Source organism: Eschrichtius robustus, chromosome 10 (genome assembly GCF_028021215.1).
Source record: "Eschrichtius robustus isolate mEscRob2 chromosome 10, mEscRob2.pri, whole genome shotgun sequence".
Lineage (NCBI taxonomy): Eukaryota > Metazoa > Chordata > Mammalia > Artiodactyla > Eschrichtiidae > Eschrichtius > Eschrichtius robustus.
Window position 1 is genome coordinate 40,339,784 of NC_090833.1, and position 23,166 is coordinate 40,362,949.

The window sequence follows — 23,166 nt, forward strand, 5'->3', positions numbered from 1 at the left end:
ACTTCAGGCTAAAACGCTGATTAGTAATAAGCAGGGTATTTTCCCTGCATATGTCTCTCAAGAATTAGAAGGTGGCTTGGGGAAGATTTGAGAATTTCAGACTCACGGATGCATGTCTTTCTTGTCCTAAATATTTTCTTTTTAGAGATCTAGAAACAGCCCTTGACCGTTATGAGACCGCCCAGGCCCTCCCTGAGCCAGTCACTGCTGTGAACGCAGGGTGACGTGATGTAGTGAGGCTGCCTGACCAGCAGTTCATACTTTACCTGAGACAGAGCTGGGTGTGGTCCTCTCAGCAGTCCCAGGACAGGAACTTTCTCTAATTCTTGAGAGACACATGCAGGGAAAATACCCTGCTTATTACTAACCAGAGTTTTAGCCTGAAGTGCCATACAAAATTTTTAATCTTACGAGATACATGACGCCCTTGGTGAGATCTCACTTATGGCCTAGACCAGTATTTGGCTCCACATGGAATAAAGACTACCTGCCTCATAAGTACTTGGAGTACTGGTTGAAATCCAGATGGTTTTCAGATGCCCCTCCCAGGTAGGAAAACCGAGGCTCGGAGAATCCCACAGGCGCTAAGTGTTAGAGCCGTAATACGTAGCTCCAGGATTAGTCCAAGGCTGAGGGGCTGGGAGAGACAGAAAAACCAAACCAAACAAAACCACTCTTGAAAAGTTGTCTCTCTGAGGCAAATAGTACTTTTGTCTTAAATTCACGCTAAGTTGGAGATCAGAGAGTTTCTTAGAAGTAGGTTTTCAGAAGACGGAGGACAAATGAAAGTTTATGTCTACAGATATGGGGATTGTTTGGGGCTGGGGGGCCATTGAGATAAAGGGTTCAAAACACGAGCTCCATCAATTTCTAGTTTGCTACAGGACTCGCCCAGGCTGTTGTATAGAAACTTGGAAACACTGACTGTGGTGAAATATCTAAGCTAGCCACGTGGACAATCGCTCAAAAATACTTTTCTGTTTCCCTTGAAACACGATTTTATTGATTTCACCAAATAAATATCTCAAAGTTATGACAAAGTTGAGGAAGTTATACGCTTGGAATTGCATTTATTATTATTAACAAGCACAGTTGTAGAGCTTAGACTATAACAAGTACTATTCTAAGTGCTTACCAAATAATAACTCACTTAATCCTCATAATGGCAACACTATATGTAGGTATTATATGTAATATTCGCCTTTTTGGGGGGAAACTGAGGCCCAGAGAGGTTGAATAGCTTGTCTAACGTCCCACGGTAAGTAGGTGGCAAAAACCCAGGATTAAAACCAGACCGTCTAGACTTTCATCACTTTGCTGTGTCACCGTATTATAAGTTGTGCTTAGGGAAGGGACTAAGTTGACAAGACTCTGAACTAAACGGAGAAGGGAGAAATGAGAAAATGAGTGATCCTAGAAACTAGAGAGGATTTCGGCTCAGAAATTTCTGGTGATGAGACCCGGAAGAACAAGAACTTGGTTGGAATATTAACTTGGGGTAGTATCTGAATCCACGGAGAAATGGTTTTGTTTTCTTTAAAATTTAGAAAGGCCAGTTGGATGAAGATTAATGAAAAAAAAAAAAAAAGTAGAAAGGAAAAGAAGAAGGTGCCTTAAGTGAGACGTAACCTCTTCCCTCTAAGTACTAGGGGTGGGGGTCCTGTGGGAAAGGATGGAGCTCTCTCTACTGGTTTGTCACCAGGATGAACAAGGAGAAACATGGCAACCACCGTACTGGTTTTGATGATCCCTCAAAACCAAGGCTTCAGTTTCCAAGAACGACCTACGGTAGCATACCTACCGTGTGCCAGACAGGCCACTAAGTGTGTTCCCAGTCACGCATTTTAATTGGAGAAATAGTTCCTATGAGGTACGCATTAGTTCCCTATGGCTGCTGTGACAAATTACTACAAATGTGCTTGCTTAAAACAAAATACACTTATTTTCTTATGGTACTGGAAGACAGAGGTCCAAAACCAGTTTCCCTGGGCTGAAACCAGGAGTTGACAGGGCCATCCATCCTCCTTCTAGGGGCTCTAAGGGAGAATCTGCTTCCTTGCCAGCATTCCTTGACTTTTGGTCACATCAATCCAACCCCAACTTCATCATCACATTCTCTCTGGAGTAAAAACTCCCTCTGCCTCTCTCTTCTGAGAACACCAGTGGTTACATTTGGGCCCGTCCAGGATCCACGTAATCCAGGCGAATCTCCCCATCTCAAGACCCTTACTTTAAACCCATTGGCAAAGTCCCTTCTGCCATTTAACGTGACATTCATGGGTTCTGGGGATTAGAATGTGGACATTTGGGGGCAAAGGTATTATTCAGTCTACTACAGGGTAGATATTATTATCTTTCTCAGACGCAGGAAATGAAGTTTAGGCAAGTAATTTGTCTCAGGTCTACAATTTCCAGAGTAAAGATTTAAATTCTGGCAGTGAGACTTTAGGACACACTCCAAACGACTTTAATCTGTGTCCTTAACTACTGCATAATCCTTGGTTAAGAGTCACACTTAGGTATAAAGACCCAATTGAATAAAACACTATGTACTGTCTCATCTTTCACTTTGTTTGCCTGGTGTATTTATGACTCTTGCCCAGAGCAGAAGAGTTCAGAAAATTGTTATGCAGGTTTACTAAGAGAAAGCATTTACTGTTTGATGTGCGCTGAGTAATGGAAGGTTTTTTAAAATAGAATATGCCACCAAGGAGTGTTATCACCATTTTACATATTTAAACAACCAGACAGCAACAACGAAAAGCTACAGATGCAAAGGTGTCAGGGACATGTCTAAAGGCAACCTGCCAGAAAAAGGGCTGGTACCAGATGCCAGATGCCCAGGCCTGAATTCATCCTATCCACTCCTGATTAAGCACCTGTTCAGAGGGATTGTGGCTCATCACCCAACACCTGAGTCTTTATACCCCCAGCTTCAAGACGGAAATTAGCCGAGGGATCACAGATATTGTACTAATCACTAATTCATAATCTGCTATCCCCATCCTTTGTGGGAGAGAATTTGGCACTTCTAAAATCCTTTTCTGCTTGAGAAAGAGCAGAGCAGCCTTTGCTCCTCTGGCTGTGACCTACCGTGCTTTGCAAAGGTGATTTGGCAAGTGCAGCTGCAAACCCATCTCCAGTATCACACATCTATGGAAAATTCCAGTCAGGTTTTAGACCCAGTCACAGTACATTTTTCTGAGGATCAGTAATGATTTGCTGAGGATCAGTAATGCTCTCCGTATGCTGGCTGACAAGGCCATGATCTCTGCGCTTATTATACTCCACTTGTCAGCTCCGCTCTGACACAGTTGTCCGCGGGATTCCTTAGGAATATTGGAGGTATTTAGGCACAATTTCAGGAGCTGCTCCTGCCTGTATCCTCTCATTTCTTAATCAACATTTCCCACTCGAGACTATAAATAATTCAACTTGGGTGGGTTATCAGAGGCATTCTTCCCTACTCTACTCCATTTGAATCTCTGTGCTCTTTAGTTTCACGTACGTGGCATCACATATTTCCCATCATCGCTATTTTCAGCAGTCAGGGCTACAAAGGTAATTGGCAAGTTCATTAGCCTTTCCCTTTCTTTCCCTCTTGATTGTTTAAGAGTGATTTTGCTAAAGACCGTGCGTTTCGATGTTTTGCAAAGCTCAGTGGTACAGACAATATTGGAACTCTGCCCTGGAGAAATAGACAGATTGTTCTCCTTCCCTTATAGAACAGAAAAGAGATTCATCTATCACACAGTTACTCAAGGTTTCTCTTCTTGCATTGCCAAGGATCTGGATAAGACTGGTAATACTCCACATCTTCTGTTGGAAGGTACTTTGCCTTCCATAAAATTAAATCCACACCATATGACAACTTTAGTCTAACCTCTCATCTACTGATTCATGAGGTTTGACTCACTGAGAATTCCCCTCCTCATACTATTGTGAAGAAAAGGAATTGTTGGTCAAATCCACGGTCAAATGTTTATATTATGTTTCCTAGTTTGTCAGTTATCTTTATGTTTGGGTTGCCTTTTACTGTGCAGAATTCTTTAATTTTTATGAAGTCAAATCAACTCTTTTTCTTTATGATATCTCAGATTCATGTTCTGCTTAGGGACAGACTTCCTCATAACAAGAATATGATTTCTTATCCTATTTTACATTCTTCTCGATATTTGTTTCTTGCAATGGAATATTACCAAATGTATGCTATTCATGCAGTCCTCGCTCTGAACAGTTTGCCCATGCATGAATTTCAGTTACCGTGATTTAGTTAAATAATCCCAGGACGCCAACAAAACAATCAAATTTCAGTTACTGCCATATTAACTGTGAGGAAGGGCATAAAGTACAAACTTCACAGCTAGTTCTTAAGTCCACAAATCACCCTGGATATAACAGATGTGTATCATGATCGGTGAACAATCAGGTCCCTTCTTTCAAAGTCTGTAGGTGCTTGGTCACTGTGCATGTTATTCAGTTCACACACAGACAGCAAGATCCATGTATTGCTTAGAATTGAACCGTTTAATCTTCAAGTATTTTGGAATTTTCCAGCTTTGTTTTCATTACTGATTTCCAGTTTGATCTCACTGTGGTCTGAGAACAGACTTTATATGATTTCTGATGTTTTACATTTGTTAGAGTGTGTTTTATGGCCCAGAATGTGGTCTTTCTTGGTGTATACTTCATGTGAGCTTGAGACAACGTGTATTCTGCTGTTGGATGAAGCACTCTGTAGATGTTTATTATATCCATTTGTCGATGGTGTTGTTGAATTCAGCTATGTCTGTACTGATTTTCTGCCTGATGGATTTGTCCATTTATGATAGAGGGATGTAGAAATCTCCAACTATGATAGTGGATTTATTTCTTTCTCCTTGCAGTTCTATCAGTTTCTGTCTCACGAATTTTGATGCTTTGTTGTTAGGCACCTAAACATTAAGAATTGTTATGTCTTCTTGGAGAATTGACCTCTTTATCATTATGGAATGCCCCTCTTTGTGCCTGATAATTTTCTTTGCTCTTAACTCTGCTTTGTCTGAAATTGATACAGCTTCTCAAACTTTCTTTTAATTAGTGTTAGCATGATGTGTCTTTCCCCAACCCTTTACTTTTAAGCTATATGTACCTTCATATTTAAAGTAGATTTCTTATATTTGGATCTTGTTTATCGATCCTCTGTGACAACCTCTGTCTTTTAATTGGTGTATTTATACCATTGGTATTTAAAATGATTATTGATATCATTGGATTAATGTCTACCATATTTGTTACTGTTTCATATTTATTGCTGTTGTTCTTTGTTCCTTTTTTATATTCCATGCTTTTTCTGCCATTTCTGGTTTTAATCAAGCATTTTATATGTTTCACTTTTCTCTTCCTTGAAAATCCAGACACGATGTACTGGTGAAATTAACTGCAGTACATAGTCCTTTAGTGATGTGGTGTTATAGAAGCATTGCATAGTCTTATGATTAGGTCTCAGTCTTATAATGAGCATGTGCTCCTCAGCTATGAATGTCACAAGGGCCTCTCAGTATTTTCCCTCCCCTTAGGTGAAACACAATGGCTGGAATGGGTCAGGGTAGGATATTTCCCTTCCCCCAGGTCAGTTAGGCTCTGACAAAACCCCATAGGTTAGGCCTCTGGTAAAACAGCTTCTCCTGAGGGCAGGCCTTATGAAGAATAGCAGAATGCTCTGGTGTATTTCAAAATTGCTCCTTTCACTCTCCCCCTGCCAGAATTCCAAGGGGAGTTTCCTTTGACCTTCACCTGGTAGTCACAACCTGGTAGAGCTCAAGAGACAAAACTTGCAAAAGGATAGGGGCTTCCCTGGAGTTTTTACCTCACAGATCTTTCCACACAAGCCTCCAGCAATCCGTCAAATAGAGTTCAGGTTTTCCTACCTCACTATTGGTGTCCACAGAGATTTCTGCTCTTGGGTTTCTGTTCCGGTAGGTTGTTATTCTCTGTATCTGCCATCTGCCTCTCCAATTTTGGGCACAGTGATTTTTTCCTGTGACCTCACCTCTCTAATGAATCTACGAAGAACTGTTGATTTTTCAGTGTGTTCAGATATTTACCTGTTAGGACAGAGTGGCAACTTCCAAGCTCCTTCCATGCTGGACTCAAAACTAGACGTCTCATAAGTTTTTTACAATGGAATAAAACAAGTTAATTCTCAATATTTCTAATGTTTTTGGTTGCACTGTATTAACTAAATATAAGGTTTACTAATTTTTTAAGTCTATCTATAACTTTATAACCAACAAGAAAGTTTCTAGTGTTTTGTCAGAAAGATTTTAAGGTCATGGAACAATAATATTTTCTCCATCGATCATTAAGATCAACTTTGCACAGTTCAGCTCGTTTGGTCATTGTTGTAGTTCCACAGTGAGGACAGCCTGTACTTTATTTACCCTATATTTTATCTCTCATATATACATGGGTTCCTATTCTGGTTTAATAATATACTGATGTACTGTTATAGCTTATTAGATTTTTTCAAACTACTGAAATTTGGAGTGTGTTTTGATATTGGATACGGACATTTCTTTCCTCATTCCAACTTTATCCTACTTTAAAATATCTGCTTGACGGTGATAAATCCCTCTTGATCATAATGACTTTTTAAAAATATGTTGCTGGAATCTACTTGCTAATATTCGTTAGAACTTAAGATCTTAAAAGAAATGTGCTTCTAGTTACTTTTTGGGTAAATTTTCCATATCTGATTTTTGTATTAGGACTCTTCTAGCTTTTTTAATACATTGGAAAATAACGGATGTCTTTCTAAGGTGTATATCTTTGATTATATTTTCTAATTTCATAAAACTACTTGTATTCTCTACTCAAAATATAAGTAAATATTGGCTGCATATAACTTATCAATAAACAGCCATTTTGTCCAGATTTTCAAATGTGTTGGTTAAAGCTAGCACAGTATTCTTTGGGAATTAAAAAAATATTCTCTCTGTTTTATAGCTAGTCCCATCTCTATCATATTTGCCAAATATTGCTTATTTTACTGGTCTTTCTAAAGAACAAGGTTTTGGTTTTGTTTGTCAAGTTTACTGCTTTTCTTCTCTATTTTCGACTTTTCTCTTTATTAATTTTGTCCTTCCACTCTTTTGGATATACCTTGTTCTTTCTCGATGTCTACTCCAAATCCTAGAGCTTCAAGAGCCATTTTCAACAACTCAACCAGCTCTGCCAGCTGTGTCATGCCCACTTCATCATATGCCACTAAAACTTAATCTCATACACTGGGTGAAGACTCAGCAGCCTTATTTTGCTTTCAAAATTGTTCTATAGCCTTGGATCCTTCTTCTTCTAAATTCGCATTATCAACACAGAAAAGTCTAGTGGGCCTCGTGCTGTTTATAAGGCTTGCCTTTCCTCCAGTTTCATAATAGAAGAAAAAACATTTCCACCCTTTTTTTTGATGTTGATCGAAAATTTAGCAACACTTCTTTGCACGGTATTCAAATCTCGAATATAAGCAAACCTTCATGCACACAGGCTCACTGAAATGTCATAATTTTAAACTATGTATGACCTTGAACAATGGCCTTTCCAAATACTTCATGGTCCCCCTTTCTTCCTAGGTGTCCAGAGTTTTTCATTCCTACAACATCTTTTACACATGGTCAATTTGTGTCATAAGCTCTTCCTCCCTCCCACTTCTGAGTATATATCCAAAGGAAACATCATCATTATTTGAAGAGATATCTGTACTTCCATGTTCACTGTAGCATTATTCACAAGAGCCAAGGTATAGAAACAACCTAAGTGTCCATAGTAGATTAATGGATAAAGGAAATATGGTATATATATATATACAATGCAATATTATTCAACCTTTAAAAAGAAGAAAATCCTATCATTTAAGACAACATGGATAAAACTGGAGGACACTATGCTAAGTGGAATAAGACAAAGACAGATAGTGCATGATGTCACTTATATGTGGACTCTAAATAAATAACTAAATAAATAAACTCTTCCTTCCTTGGGCACTTTCCTCAGCAGAATCTAGCAGCCTCTACTATGAGTCTCATCTTTTTTTTGTTGTTTGTACCAGATCACAACCCCAGGGAATCTATGTATTTACTGATGTATATCTAGATTATAGTTTACCATTGTTCTTTTTCTTTGTAATTCATTCCTTCTACTTCTGGCATCAGAACCTTATTTTTCCTTTGGAGAAGTCCTTGTGATTCAGGTAGGCTGTGTGTCTCCTCCCTAGGCTGTGTGACTTGGGCCTGGCTAGACACAGTATTTTGTATATACTCCATATGTCTTATGTACTTATTTCTCTTGTTTTCCATCATTTTCCCAAATCATAGTCGTTTTGCTTTTTTTTTTTAACCAATGCCTGCTAACTCTTGTCCTCCTGTGTCTATTTATATTATGTGTTTTTTTTTTTCTTTCTTTCTTTTTTTTTGAGCTTTTGATCATTTAGTCTTTTTCCTGGTATGTCAAATTATTATTATTTTTTTTTATAAACGTCTTTCCAACATGCAACAGCTATCAGTTTTTTTAAAATTTATTTATTTATTTATTTATTTATTTATTTATTTTTGGCTATGTTGGGTCTTCGTTTCTGTGCAAGGGCTTTCTCTAGTTGCGGCAAGCGGGGGCCACTCTTCATCGCGGTGCGCGGGCCTCTCACTATCATGGCCTCTCTTGTTGCGGAGCACAGGCTCCAGACGCGTAGGCTCAGTAGTTGTGGCTCACGGGCCCAGTTGCTCTGCAGCATGTGGGATCTTCCCAGAACAGGGCTCGAACCCGTGTCCCCTGCATTAGCAGGCAGATTCTCAACCACTGCGCCACCAGGGAAGCCCCAAATTATTTTTTATATTAAAATTGGGCTTAACTTATTTTAGGAAACTATAAAGATACCTCCACATTCTGGATGTTGTTATCTTTCTCTTGAAAAGATTTACTTTTGCCTATGGCAGAAAGTTACTATAGGGACTGGTAACCTTAGTCCATTCTCAGTTTGAGCTCATTCAAAGCTGTTTTTCAGTCTGTGTGAAGGTTGGTCTATTTCCATCTTGTCCTTGCTCTACGGGTGTTGCCCTTTGCGATTACCATGTGAAAGTTTGGATTCTCCCAATTCCCAAGTACCCTTGTATTTGTTAGGCTTTAAATGTAATGGTTCCCCCAGCCCTGTGAGACTAAGAATACGCTTAGCTTGTCCTTCCATTAGTTTCTTTTAGCTTGAGCTCTTGCCATTTGGCTTCTGTGGTTAGAGTCTTTTGAACTCCTTGGCTTTTCAGCTCCTAGGCTGTAAGATTTGAATCAGCAAATGCCCCAAGGAGAAAAGCTGCACCAAATGTCAAGCTTGCATCTGTGTTTCCCTTCTCTCCAGAACTTGGCCCACATGTCTTGGTGTCTCTCTAACATTCTTATGCCGGCAAACAAATGTTTTCTTACTTTATCCAGGTTTTCTAAAATTTCTTTAGACGTCACCTGATCTTATGTAATTACTGAACTATCATCTCAATTATCCCTAGGAAGAAAATTTACAATTTTATGTTTTATTTTTTTATTTTCTATATTAACTCAGTTTCTGTAGAGACCTTTTACCTGATTGTTCAGTCTAGTTCCTGTGTTACCAGTAAGATCGAGATAAGGTGGAGGCTAAGAATATTGGGGGGAAATCACTGATGAATATGTCTCGCTCTTTTTGTTTTTCCTCTCTTTATTTACTCTGGCAGCCTACACTTGCCTTTCTTGATTTGACCCAGTTGCCCAAATAAGGAACCCACTCTGGCAAAGACCTGACTTTACTCTCTTAAATGTCTGCATGTTGGGATTAGCTAGATGATGAACACCATGCCAAAGCTCTTTGTGCGAGACTTTTGCAGAATTTTGTTAGCCCTTTAGTTTGCCTCCTGCCAACACTGCTCAGAGTGTTGAGGTTCTCTAAGATTCTGTAGGTCAGACCTCTCTACCTGCCTACCAGATGAGCCCTTCTCTCTTTCCTGAGCTCATTTGTGGGAGGTTAGCCCTCGGTTTTTCTTTTTCCCCATCCAATCATATTTGTTCATGAATTCTAAAAAGCTCTCAAAGTACCTGTCATACCTCTCTCTCTTCTCTTTTTTATCAACACTGTTAAATATTAACCATATATTTGCATACCTCTTTCTTACTTACAATGGAATATTGGAAGGGTAGATCATTAAGTGTGAGCCCCCACCAAACTACGACTCATACAACACTCTACCCCGGGCCGTTTAAACTTGTGATATCCACTGGTTTTCGTATAATATCTTATATGTTTCTAAATTTGTAATGATTTAGTTAATTCCTGAGTTATGTGACAATAAGAAATCAGTCAAATTAGCACTACAAAAGTGCAGCTTAGACCTAGGGACCAGAACCAAGGACCAGAAAAACCTGTTAACCAATAAGTTTCATTTGTACTTTATGTTTGACAAGTGCTGAGGGTGAATGGGAAGTGAGGGAAAAGGAGTCTAACTTCATATCACAGATCCTTGCACTAAAATGAAGAGGAAAATGACCCAGTTCCTGGTTCAAGTCACTATAATCTGCTTTAATAAATAATAACAGCACATAAGAAAAACAAACACTATATGATAGGAACAATGGATAATTAATTACCAGATCAGGGAGGACAGATTACACTTGCTATGAGATTTCATTAAAGAAGGATTCCAAAAAGCACTGGCTTCTTCTGAGAAGACTTCTTAGAACAGGCAGCATTTAAACTGAGTCTTGAACAAGTATATAGAGGGTAGGGAACAGGCCTTCCGGGCAGGGAACAGGCACAGTGTCAGGAATGGCACAGAGGGCTTATGGAATAGGGAACAAAACTGGCTGAACACAGGAGTGCTACATGTTGGGGAATATGGGGGAAAGGCTGGCTGAGGTGGGTAAAATGAAACATAATTAGATGGAAGAGAAAGTAGGTGGAAAGACAGATGGAAGACTGTGGAAAGCCCCTGAAGATGTAGGTCAGCATAATAATATTAAGAAATCAGTGGTACTTTGACACTATATGAATGTCTAGGTTTAAAAAATCAGGGAAACACAATAAAAGAATCAACTACCGATATAATGATATGTACCCAAATGCCAGATACCGAAGAATACACACTGTGTGTTTCCATGTATGTGATATATGGTGATAGAGGTCAGTTTAGGTGTTACCCTGGGGAAGTATGGAACAGAAAGAAGTAACAGAGAACACTGTAGGGTGTTAGAAATATTTTATAATATCTTGATCTGGTGTTGGATACATGGGTGCATAGAGATGTAAAAATTCAGTTATTATCAATGCAATTGGTGTTTATTGTTTGAATGCATACATTAAAAAAAAAAAAAAAAAACTCCAGTAGGTTAAATAGGCTGTCAGTTGTATGAAGTAAATTTTGGTCAAGAAATAGCCAAGGTAGTAATGCAGTAATAAGTTATAAATGTGCTCACTGGGGTCTAGAATGTCACTATTGGAATACAAGAAATATGTGTAAGAAAAAAGACAAATATTCAATATTGATGGTTGGATGAGCTGAATAAATTAGATGACTCTACTTTCAAGTTAAGAACTTTGCCAGTGTTTGGATACCTTTGAACAAAGAAAAAAAGGAAATACAATTTTGATTAAGCATATGCTATGTATCAATCCCTGACTTATATTTTGACACATATAAACATAGGAAATATTGCACCTTGTAACTGAGACAATGAAGATGAGCGAGGTAGCTGGTTTTGACACTAGAAGCTGAGAAAACAATTAGCTCATAATCGTAAGAAGTTTGAAGTCGGAGGAAAAGAATCAAGAGGAAATAGTGGTAAGTGCCAGGAGCTCCTGGAAACTACATAAGAGATGAAGCCCCCAGAATTGTTGAGCTTTCTAAGAGGCCCAATGAATCAAGTAAAAGCAGAAGGCTTAAAACTGAATCCTGGGGATATATGTACACATATAGCTGATTCACTTTGTTATACAGCAGAAACTAACACAACATTGTAAAGCAATTATACTCCAGTAAAGATGTTAAAAAAAAAAAAAAAAAAAAACTGAATCCTGCAAAGTAACAAATGTTAGAACAAACAGTAAAGAATTGTAAGAAAAATAATCACATGCATGTCCCAACACAGAAATATCCTAAGCTCCATCTCAGCATTTCTCCGATTGGCCTTTCACAAAATACAGTCCCGTCAGCTGAATATAGGTTTGTCAAGTAAGTGTGAGTAAGACTGAACTAAACAAAATTAAATCAATTCCTTCCTCCAAAACTTTTCAGAGTATGTAACGTAACAAAGTAAAACTTGAATTTCATGTCAGGATGTAGAGTACGGCTCTTCCCAAATGTTTCTGTCTTGTAACTACATTGACATCATCTAAAACCAGTGTTCCTCAGGACAGAGATTGTGAAACGCTGCTCTCATCATGTAAGATAACAAGTCCTTCTCAAAATCCATTCTTCCTTCTGCCCTGTCTCATGTTGTCCTTGCCACCTGGAAGGTCTCTCCTAAGCTCCACCTGCCAAAACCCTACCCATCTTTTAGGGTCCAAGAGATCATAAAAGGTTTACATTACTAAAAGGCAGAGAAAGAAATCCCTTCCTAGCGATCTACACTTCCCTCCTAGGGAAAAGAAAAACTGTAAAGTATACCACAGTGACCTTAAGTCTACGAATGTAACTATGTTGTGTTACTTTGAGTTCTGTAAAAGTCAATGTGCTACCATATATATGGATATGAATGCCTGATCTCTTATAAGTAGATCTTGCTGATAACTTTCATCATAAGCAAGGTTAATTATTAAGGGAGCCATTGTGTTTGGCTCAGCCCTTATACCCAGGGAATATTAAAATTGGAAAGGTCCCTAGATATTGGCAAATCTATCCACCTTATATTCTAAGTAAGGAAACTGAGACCTTCATAGATTGGATATTTATATTAACAAAGGATAAGGAAATAAGATATTGGCAGATCTATCTTTTAGATTAAGAATTTTGAGATTTTTGTAGAATACTAGAACATTATGCCCACTGATATTGAGACAATGTGTTTCTTGGTCATCATTTTCTATTGCAGTGACCAAGAGAGGTGGTAGTCAGTAGTTGTACAAAGAGAAAAAGAAAACTTTAGAAACTCCCAATTTATATACAAAGGGAAATCCATCATTCATGTTATTTAAGCTAACTGGATGCAGCTTATCAGCTACATTGAGGAATGGTGAAGTTAAGTGTCTATAGAGTTAACATGCTAGTTTGTGTCATGAGCTCCCTCTTGTTCAAGTGAGTTAATGGTTAGCACTCAAATAGGCACTTAGAGTCCATTATAAAACTGGACTAAATGTTTATCTGTGGCATCTTTATTCTTCTTTGGTGACCTTAGGCAGAATTAGCTGTCTTATGTTTTGATAAATTCAAGTATTAAACAGGGCTAAGATTTCACAAGTTCTTTGGCCTAGACATGGGGGTAAGGAGGACCAATGAGCTGGAGTGATTCTAGATTTAAGAATGGTCAGATTGAGGAAGAAGAGTCTTATGCCAGAGGTGCAAGAAGACGGATTATAATTACCTATTTTTAAAAATTCCAACCCTTTTAAATGTTCTAAAGTGATCATGAAGTACATGGGTATGCTAGGAAGTAAGGGAGTCAACCAAGAATATTCTGTAAGAGTTTGTGGATGGCAATAAAGAGGCAAGGAAGACACAGAACATACTAGAAAAGGTTTCGGTTGGCCATATTAATGAAGTCAGAAGGAGAATAAGAAGAAGAATGGCAGATGCAATGGGAAAGAGAAAGCAAGAATAGAGAAGCAAAAGGGAAAGTAGAAAAATGAGACAAATTTGGAGAAGGAAATGAGGGTGAAAACTGGGTGAAAGAAAGAGGGAAGCACTGATGGTAGACGAGATGACACTCAAAAATTAACATGATGCACATTTAAGATGTGTCAACAATTGCCATGGTCATTACCCTCATATAGTTTACAGTATGTGTTTCAAAGACATTTATAAATAGAAAATGCCATTAAAATAAGTGCCAGGGTAAAAGTATTCATGGAATTGTATGGGAGAATAAAAAGGGGGAATTTAGATTAAATCTTCCCTAAGGGATCAGGAAAGACTTCATAGAGATCTTCTTCAAAGCAGATGACTCTTAGGGAAAAAACAAAAACAAAAAAACAGGAAGAAGACTACAACAGAAGATAGGAAGAGAGAAAGGTAAAGAGAGAGATGTAGAGAAGAAAGAAGTAAAGAAGAAAGAAAAGGGGTTTAAAGGAGAAAAGTGAGGAGCACAAAAAGAATCACAAGATTGGCCTGAATTCACTGAATGATTGTGGAACATTCATATTTTGAGCATTGCAAAATTTGGGAATGAATACAATAACTACTGTATTTGTATTGTAATATGCCAATACTTCACATGTATTATCCCATTTTTAATACTCAAAACAGCCCAGTGAGGTAGATATTAATATTCTATTTTTCAAATGAGGACACTGATCTAAGGAAAGGTTGAATAATTGCTGGCCAGTGGCAGGGCAGGGATTTGAATGAATGATACCTTAATCCATATTTTATTTACGAAGCTCTAGAGGAAAAAAATAAAAACAAAAGAAAGAGTTTGAGAATTCATTAAAAACAGAGAAGAAAAATTTTTAAAAAAGGAAAGCAGAGAGATACATTTAAACTAGGGCTTCTGATTAATGCTAGCTGGAAATAATGTATCAATACCAGCATCACAGTTACACCAGACTTGCAGGACTCCTAATCCACATTCTCTCTGATACGTGACAAACCTGATCAAATGTGGAAAGGTTCTGAGGGACAGATTTCTTGGGACTTGTCCCTGCTTCATTCTGAATCTCCTTCCTCTTATCCCGAAGCAAAATTATGGAGGGAATAAGAGTTGACAAGCTGAGAATGGATTCTTTGTTATCTGAGAACTCACCATCCCACAGAGGTGTTAGTTCAATTGTTTATACACTTGTAAGAATATATTTACTAAAGGATAAAGGATGGAGATGAAGTTGTTTCTATTACTAAATGCTTACCATGGTCACTGCACACACAACACACCTCACCTAGTTTTTATAATAATACTACACATGTTGGTGCTAACTTCCTGACTTTACAGACAAGGAAGGTAAAGCTTAGAGAAGTTTCAAAACTTGCTCACGATCACTCAGCTGATAAGTGAGAGAGTAGCTCTAACTACCCAGAAAGAAACACATGGCATCCAGTTGCTAAATACTTCAGAGTTTCCAGGAGCTGAAAGTCCAGCAAGATAATACATGAGTCACGTTGTCAGAGAGCTGTAACTCCAAGTTCAAATTACAATTATTTTGAAATGTTCCCAGTAAGAGAGGTTGGTAGGGTCAAGGAGTTTTGGAATAGATTGAAATAATTGGAGAAGTTTTGTAGGAGTTAGATCTTGACCTCTGGTTTAGAGGAAAAACCAGCAAATATTTTGCCAAATGAAGTAAGAATAGTTATCTCAGGCAACTGCCAGAAAAACCATAAATCATTAAAAAGTCATCCTCACTACCCAAAACAAAAGGTCTTTTGGGGGCAACCATCCATCCAAATTTCTAAGGTTCCTTTCAAACGCATGCATCTATGATTCAGAAATTAAAGTTTCAAATCATAACTGACAACTGCTGTGGCTATTACCCTTTGCCCTTAGGAACTACCACCCAAAGTTCCAGGAGAATTGTTCTTGTTGTTTACTGTGTAGATTCCTGGACCCTGGGTTTCAGAGATTTCACTTTGTTTTTGCAAATTTTATTGAGGTATAATATACACACAGAAAAGTTTATGAATCCTGATTGCTTTTGACATCCAGATTGCCCATCCTAAAGGAAGAGTACAGTTTAAAGAGATATAGAGTACTGTGATTTCTTTATTTTTTTGTTTATCATTACATTCACAACTTGACATTCTGTTTTTACACCCTATTTGTGTTTGCTGGTTTAACGTGAGTCTTCCCTTGAGAAGAGAAATTGTACTTAGAATTCTAAAAGTTTCATATTTTCAAGTCACAGAATTGAGGGAAAGACCCTGGGCTTTGGTGAATTCATCCAGGTGAAAGACAAGCAGCTTCAGATGTGAGAAAGCCTTATTTTGACCATATGCCCCTACCCATTTCATCTTGCATTGATTCCTTCATTTTGAACTTCTAAAGACCAAGTACTAATCACAATATAGGACAACTCTGTAATAAACATATATTTCATACATATTAAATATATTACACATATAATTTATCGAAAGGTATAGTTAGTAGGGCTGCAATCCCTCTTCTGTCTGAAAACTATCTTTTTAAAAAGTTTGGGAACATAAATCAGGTATCACTATTCAATATGAAAATTTTCATACACATAAATGATCAATATCTTTCATATCTCTACCTTCTTTTTCCTCTGGTTCTTATAATATTTATTGATAGTAATTTTTATAGCTCTAACAAAAGAGAGGGTACCTTCATTATGGACACTAAACAGATAACATCCATACCCTCTGTGTTTTAGATGTGTAGGGTTATTTTTTCTCAATCTATTATTTGTAGAAACCAGAGTTGATGCACTAGTATTAATGAACTACATAGGGAGAAATAAAAACTAAAAGCTGAGTAAATATGGTGTTTCTTAGGTTGCAAAGAGGGAGACAGTTTTTTAGAACCCTAAGCTGTTATACATCATAAGAGACACCTAAAAGTGAGTTGAAGTCAAACCACTGTCTTTCATCCATAGATAATTAAAATGGCCCCGCATTTCAAGACATAAGTCAAGGATTTTCAGGAGTACGGTAATCTTTAATGGCTAACCTTCAGGAAATTTTCTTCGCAACCTGGGAAAGGTACTGAAAAGAAGCTTATGGACTAAGAAGAGAATTTAATGGGCTCTTAACCCCTTTCAGTTGAGGTACAAGATGTGGGATTAGGAAATGGAGCAACTATTTAAGTCTCTTCATTCTATTTTTCACTCAGCTCAGAAAGAGTCCAGCTCGCAAAGCACAGTCACTTGAAATTGTATGTGCATCTTCATTCTTTTGAGTACTGAACTTTCACATTTATGAGAGTCTTAGATATCTCTAGAAACTAAAACCTCGATTTCTTACCTGTAAATTATTGCATTATAGCGATATGAAAAAGAGTGATTTTTAATGTTCTAACAGTATAACAGAATATTACATTGAAAAAAATTAACGTTTCTGCTGGGCCTAGAGCAATATAAAATTTAAATGCCAACTTTAAATTGTAAAAGGGTTAATTTCCTCACCTTGACTATGTTTAATTGTTACTAATGGGTGTTATACTAATTAAACATGCCTCCTCAATGATTACATGAAGAAGCTGCAAAGCTTTTAATACTCCTGCTAATCCAGCACTCTCTGGTTGCTTGTTTCTAATTTGTTCATTTTAATGTAGCAGTTATGCGAATTACAGCAAATAAACATGTGAAAAATCTCTCTTCTGAGACTCTGACCTCCAACAAATGTCTTGAATCAGATGGAACAATCTCTGTTCTAGCTCAATTATTCCGTTTCTAGAGTAGATTAAAGGATTAAAAGGTTGATTTACTTAGTTGTGAATAAGCAGATATATCTCGAGCTTTCATACTTCTCATTCTGAATTCTCCAGCACTAAGTATTGTCATCCTGATCAAATCCAAAGAGGATTAAAATCAGATAAATGCATAATGAATTACTATACCAATTTTTAACGAAAGCTCAATAAAGGATCATACTGTGCTAATGCTAGAAAAGAAAGACAGTTTTGCATGTACTGTTCGTTTATGGTAAGCACTAATGACCTCATACATATTCTAGTGCACACGAGAGGGACATACTATATTGTTATCTTTTTACAGGTAATGAAGTTATAACATATAGGCCTTGTATTTTTTGTTGTTTGTTTATGTTGTGTACTTCTCTCTGTCTAACCCTTTTTTCTTTCTGCTTAACCCTTTTTCAGGGCCATATTTCCCACAAAGGATACGAGGACAGATTTCTTTCAATGTTTGCATGGTAGAATATATATAGAATTACTGGATCGCCACCCATTCCAGGTCACCTAGAAGATAATGATCATTGTCTCCACTTAGATTTAATGGTGCACCATCCTGCCCAGTGCCCATAACAAAAAGGCGGGCACACATTTTTTCTCCTGTGGAGTGATGATGCACAGTGGGAAAATTAAAGCTTCCCAGGCAGTAAAACTTCCCTTAGCCCAATAACTGAATCAATATCTATGGGAAACTGATCCAATACTTTTTATTGGTTTTTCTCCCCTTCTGAGTATAAAAACATAGTATGTCCAGTGGAAAATTTTGAAACTTTAAAAAAATAACAGTCACTCATAACTCCATCATTGAAAAGATCCGCTATACGTATTTTAATATAGTTTCTGCTCCCTCTAGCTTCTTCTTATTTTTTAACATTTTTGAGATTATGATACATGTCATTTGGTACCTAGTTACTTTGCTTCCTTTAACATTACAGTGATCACTTTCTGATGTCATGAATAGGATAACGGTAACATAATAATAATTTATGATTTTAGGGCTACCCAACAGCCCGCTATATGTTATGATGTATAAATTTTGGTTAATTCCTCTAGTGTTGTGCACTGAGATTGTTTCCACCTTGTTTTGTGGTTACATATAACATTGCTCTGGATACCACTATACATAATCCTTCCCAGGAAACAATGCATTTTGATACTGTTGAATAGGGAATGTCTTTATACATTTAGTGCGAATCCTGGCCATATGGTAATTTTCAGTAGCTATTCATTTTTTTTCCAGGATCATTTTCCTGGAAGCAGGTGTATATTACAGAATTAAAACTACCATCAGATGTTTAGAAGGTACAGATGTGGTAAGGCTCAGTGCTTAAGTGAGATGCTAGCCACAATCCCAATGATTTTCCTTTTTGAGGCAGCAGTTATTTCAGATGTTACTGTTTGGAATACCTAAATCCCTCTCCTCAATCATAAATTCTTATTTCTGAAAATGCCCCCTGTTGAACTACAGAATATATATTGAGCTCCTGAGAATGTATCTTTGCCTTTTCTTCACCTGTATCTTCTAGTAATATATATTATATTCCATAATGTTTTAAGAAAATCAATTCCTCATCAAGGATGCCAGAGCAATGCTTATTATGTCTCTACAATAATAAATAATTTAATATTAAGTAATAGCTGAAGTAGGCTGAATAGTGGCCCCAAAATATATTCACATCCTATCCTAATCCCAAGAAACTGTGAACGTTACCTAATATGACAAAAGGGACTTTGCAGGTATAAATGAACTAAAGGTCTTGAGGTAGGAAGATTATCATGGATTATCCCATGAACTAGATTATCATGGATTATCCCATGAACTAGATGATCCAGGATGATGCAATCACTACAGTCCTTAAATGAGGGACATAGGAGGGTCAAGTCACAGAGGAAGGCAATGTGATGCCAGAAGCAGAGACTGAGTGATGCTCTTTGAAGATGGGGGAATACAGGTGGCCACTAGGCATTAAAAAAAGTCAGAAGCCCTCAGAACCTCCAAAAGGAACTAGCCCTGCTGACACCTTGGTTTTAGCCTGTGAAACTGATTCTAGGCTTTTGACTTCCAGAATTGTAAGAGAATAAATTTGTCTTATTTTAAGCCACTAAGTTTGTGTTCATTTGTTACAGCGACAGTAGGAAACTAATACAATAGTAATTTATGTTCATGATAGAAAATCTTGTAAAGAAGAAAACAGAAATAAACCATAAGCAAATCATAGTTAACATGTTGGTTTATTTTCTCCTAAATATCTCCATAGCAACATGTAGATCCATTTCCACACACACAAGCACAAAATGCACAGGTGCACATACACATGCAAAATCAAAATCTATTAATCATGTACTGTGCTTTCTTCCTATAATAATTTTCTGATTTTCAAAAATTATTAATTACACTACTTGATATTTCACCTCTTTGTACAGCACAATTCATTTAACCAACTCCTTATTGTAGACCAAATGCTGTTTTTTAAAAAAAATTCCTATATTATATATGTATGTGTATATTTATATAACATGTTGTATATTATTTTTATCCCTACATTACATAAACATTGAAATAAACACCATCATAAATCTTTGTCCACATCTGATTATTTGCTAATGTTAATTCCTAAGAGTAGAGTTACTAGTTCAAAGGCTACATATATTTTTATCATAATTGATAAAAACTTTCCTTCAAAAGTGCTTTTCCAATTTACACACTGTCAAGCAGTGCATTCAACAATCCATATTTACCAATAATTCTAATATTTTCTCATTGAAATATGTCATCTTGAAAGAAAAAACAGTTTATTATTACAGTTATTTTTAAAATTTTATTTCTAGAGAGGTTAACATTACTTTCATCATTATTGGTAGTTTGTACTTTTTAAAGTATGTGAATTTTGAGAGTTGAAGATGAGATGGTGGAGTAGAAGGACTTGAGCTCACCTCCTCTCATGGAAACATCAAAATCACAACTAACTGCTGAACAGTCATCGACAAAAATGACTGGAACCTACCAGAAAAGATATTCTATATCCAAAAACAAAGAAGAAGCCACAACAAGACAATAGGAGGGGTGCATATGTGATATAATCAAATCCCACACCTGCCGGGTGGGCAACCCACAAACAGGAAAATAATTGTATCGCAGAGGTTCTCCCACAGGAGTGAGGAAATAAGCCCCACTCAGACTCCCCAGCGAGGGGGTCTGGCATCGGGAGGAGGAGCCCCAGAGCATCTGGCTTTGAAGGCCAGTGGGACTTGATCAGAGGAGCTGCACAGGACTGGAGGAAACAGAAACTCCACTCTTGGAGGGTGCACACAGGTCATGCACACCAGGACGCAGGGAAAAAACAGAGGAGCCTGGACCAGACCTACCTGCTGGTATTGGAGGGTCTCCTGGGGAGGCAGGGGGCAGCTGTGGCTCACTGTGGGGACAAAGACACTGCTGGCCGAGGTACTAGGAAGTACTCATTGGGGTGAGCTCTCCTGGAGGCAGCCATTTTGACACCAAGAAGTGGCCCCACCCAACAGCCTGTCGGCTCCAGTGTTGGGACGCCTCAGGCCAAACAATAAACAGGGCAGGAACACAGCCTCACCCATCAGCAGACAGCTGCCTAAAGTCTTCCTGAGCCCACACCCATCTGTAAACACACCCCTCGACATAACCCTGGACAACAGAGGGACAAGACCCAGCTCCCCACTAGTGAGCCAGCACCAGTTCTTCCCACCAGGAAGCCTCCACAAGCCTCTAGACTAGCGTCACCCACCAGAGGGCATACACCAGAAACAAGAGGAGCTACAATCCTGCAGCCTGCAGAACGAAGACTGCAAACGTATTAAGTTAGACAAAATGAGATGGCAGAGGACTATGTTCCAGACGAAGGAACAAGATAAAAACCCAGAAGTACAATGAAGTGAAATGGAGATAGGCAATCTACCTGAAAAATAATTCAGAGTAATGATAGTAAAGATGATCAACGATCTCGGAAAAAGAATGGAGGCAAAGACTGAGAAGATACAAGAAATGTTTAACAAAGAGCTAGAAGATTTAAAGAACAAACAGAGTTGAACAATACAAGAACTGAAGTGAAGAGTACACTAGAAGGAATCAACAGCAGAATAACTGAGGCCGAAGAACAGATAATTAAGGTGGAAGGCAGAATGGTGGAAATCATCACTGCCACAGAAACAAATAAAGAGAAAAGAATAAAAAGAAATGAAGACAGTCTAAGAGACTTCTGGGACAACATTAAACACACCAACATTCATATTATAGGGGTTCCAGAAGGAGAAGAGAGAGAGAAAGGGCCTGAGAAAATATTTGAAAAGATAACAGGTGAAAACTTCCCTAACATGAGAAAGAAAACAGTCACCCAAGTTCAGGAAGCACAGAAAATCCCATACAGGATAAACCCAAGGAGAAACATGCAGAGACACATATTAATCAAATTGATGAAAATTAAAGACAAAGAGAAAATATTAAACGCAACAAGGGAAAAGCAACAAATAGCATGCAAGGGAATTCCCATAAGGTTATCAGCTGATTTTTCAGCAGAAATTCTGCAGGCCAGAAGAGAGTGGCACAAAGTGATGAAAAGGGAAAACCTACAACCAAGAATACTCTACCCAGCAAGGCTCTTGTTCAGATTCAACAGAGAAATCAAAAGCTTCACAGACAAGCAAATCTAAGAGAATTCAGCACCACCAAACCAGCTTTACAACAAATGCTAAAGGAACTTCTCTAGGCAGGAAACACAAGAGAAGAAAAAGACCTACAATAATAAACCCAAAACAATTAAGAAAATGGTAATAGGAACACACATATCGATAACTACCTTAAATGTAAATGGATTAAATGCTCCAACCAAAAGACACAGACTGGCTGAATGGATACAAAAACAAGACCCGTATATATGCTGTCTACAAGAGACCCACTTCAGACCCAGGGACACATACAGACTGAAAGAGAGGGGATGGAAAAAGATATTCCATGCAAATGGAAATCAAAAGAAAGCTGGAGTAGCAATTCTCATTATCAGACAAAATAGACTTTAAAACAAAGACTATTACAAGAGACAAAGATGGACACTACATAATGATCAAGGGATCAATCCAAGAAGATATAACAATTGTAAATATTTATGCACCCAACACAGGAGCACTTCGATACATAAGGAAAATATAACAGCCATAAAAGCGGAAAACGACAGTAACACAATCATAGTAGGGGACTTTAACACCCCACTCTCACCAATGGACAGATCATCCAAAATGAAAATAAATAAGGAAACACAAGCTTTAAATGAAACATTAAACAAGATGGACTTAATTGGTATTTATAGGACATTCCACCCAAAAACAACAGAATACACATTTTTCTCAAGTGCTCATGGAACATTCTCCAGGATAGATCATATCTTGGGTCACAAAGCAAGCCTTGATAAATTTAAGAAAATTGAAATTGTGTCAAGTATCTTTTCTGACCACAATGCTATGAGACTAGATATCAATTACAGGAAAAGATCTGTAAGAAATACAAACACATGGAGGCTAAACAACACACTACTTAATAACCAAGAGATCAATGAAGCAATCAAAGAGGAAATCAAAAAATACCTA

General features: G+C 37.7%; 1 pseudogene; it reads left to right on the forward strand.

Moving 5' to 3' along the window:
- Window positions 1–418: 418 nt before the first annotated feature.
- LOC137770936 (ferritin light chain pseudogene) overlaps window positions 419–23,166 on the forward strand; it is a 105,262-nt pseudogene continuing 82,514 nt past the window's right edge.